Source organism: Delphinapterus leucas, chromosome 19 (genome assembly GCF_059928025.1).
Source record: "Delphinapterus leucas isolate spDelLeu-1000000601 "Yukka" chromosome 19, BTC_Dleu_Yukka2, whole genome shotgun sequence".
Classification (NCBI taxonomy): Eukaryota; Metazoa; Chordata; class Mammalia; order Artiodactyla; family Monodontidae; genus Delphinapterus; species Delphinapterus leucas.
Window position 1 is genome coordinate 38,952,816 of NC_143147.1, and position 2,083 is coordinate 38,954,898.

The window sequence follows — 2,083 nt, forward strand, 5'->3', positions numbered from 1 at the left end:
TCTTGACATTTGATTTGATACTCTTATTGGTAAGCTTTGCCTTTTAAAAGTTTTCCTGGGAGAAAATACAAGAAAAAAGTATCTATCCAGATTACCCATCACTCTTTGAACAATACTTAGGAATAACACAATCTTAAAATAGCTCAATTTTGAAAAACACTGAGAAAATGCTGGAGTGTTATTCTTATACTCAGGACCTCTTTTTGAAAAAGAAATGAGTATAAAAAAGTAATTTTGTCCTGACATTGGTGGGATGAGATACATTTGTACTGTTCACAAATTCTACACACAGGACTGTCTGTTTTAAATAAGATCAACACTAATAGGGAACAAGAAGTAGAGAAGCCAACTTTAGGAGATGCATTCATTCCAGGGTACTTGGTTAATGCCTCTCGGGTTTTACCAGCATATCTCTGAAAGGAGATGCACAGCCTAATCTCACAGCTATTTAACAGTGATCACTTTCCTTATACACAGAAAATATGCTTACCTCTTTGACAGCTCCAGTCTTGACTGCAAAGAAAAGGTTATTACAAGAACCCAATTCTAGGTGCCCAACTACATTTTGTCATCACAAATAGCTCTCAGTGTTTCTAAACAGGAGGATTATTGGCATTGCGTGTAACATAATTCTTAGTTGTGGGGGACCATTCCAGACACTTAGCATTCCTGTCCTATTCACTAAAAACCAGCAGTTTTCAAGGTCGCTGTGACAAGCAAAAACATACCCATATGTTTCCAACTGCCCCTTAATGAGAATCACTGAGATCCAAGATTAAAATCTATTAACTTCCTGACTCCCACAGAAAGCAACTGCTTCATTACCTTCAGTAACAATGACTGAAGAGGAACACGTTGTTTAAAAAAACATTGTAATTAAATATTACTTTGGAAAGACAAGCTGATTTCTTCACATCCACAGTGATCTGAAAGGATTAGATGCACATGTGCAAAACTTATTGTCCCCAAAGCACACATACAGTCACAGGAAAATGACTTTACCTTCTACTGGAAAATCTTACCCCATTTATCTTTAGTATAAAAATACGTCCACCCACTACAATAAGATAAAAAAACGTGTAGATCTTCTTGATAAATTCCCTCACACTGATGTTCCTGGAAACTGCTGTTGTCTTTGCTCCAAAACTTGCTAATATAATAGTTGTTGCTGTTTCTGTAAAAACCGCACCACTTCTGGACTTCTTAGTAAGAAGTCTTTTTTGATTTAACACTTGTTCTGAAAGAGTAGGTCTTGCAGGTTGATCCCCCGAAGATCCTGTTCTCTGTTTAATAGTAGAGAGTATACTCTCTGCGCTTTCCTCAAGTTTGACGTTTCCCGCGCTGCCAGCCTGGGCGGCCGCACTGCAATTCAGGGCTTGGTCACTTTTTCTTCTTCTTGTGCTTATCCTTGTACATCTTGTTGCGGTGTTTCTTGCACATCCAAGGCTTGCGCTGTTTGGCCACCTGGCTCGTGGTCTCGCTGCAGCCCTCGTAGGTGCAGGTCTTGCTCATGAGGCCCCCGCCGCTGCCCGCGCCGCTGCCCCGGCTCCGGGTTCCCGCGCTGCCGCCCTCTCCCCCAGAGTGGGTCTCTTCGTCCTCCAGATCCTCCAAACTAGCCGTGCTCTCGCCTCCCCCCGGGGTCCGAAGTGTCCAGCAGGTCTGTCTCATCTTCCCTCGCCTCCTCCTCGCCATCCCCCGCCACTTCGCACAGGTACCGAACGGGCTTGCCAGCCCTGGCGCTGCCCACCCAGGGCCGGAGCCTGCCGCAGGGTGCATTTCGGCCGCAGCCTCGTCCTGCTCTCCACAGGGCCGCATCACCAGCAGGGTAAACTGTGAGGCCGCAGCCAGGACGGGGGCTGGAGCCAGGGCCTGGCCGGGGTCAGGGGCGGGGGCCCCGGGGCGGAGCGCCCCGCTAGCGGCGCCGGCCCCGCGCCCTCGGCGACAGCCTGCACCTCCGTGCTGCTGAGAGCTGGCGAGGGTCCACGACCCCAACCTTTCAGCACCTGCCGGGCCCAAGTGCACTTAGCAAACCAAGACCCGGGACCCGCGAGAGGAAAGGGGGCTGGAATATAGTTGATTAACA

At 47.8% G+C, this 2,083-nt stretch overlaps 1 pseudogene; it reads right to left on the reverse strand.

Annotated features, from left to right (window-relative positions):
- Positions 1–473: 473 nt before the first annotated feature.
- LOC111163698 (regulatory factor X-associated protein pseudogene) lies at positions 474–1,815 on the reverse strand (annotated as a pseudogene).
- Between the last annotated feature and the right edge of the window lie 268 nt (positions 1,816–2,083).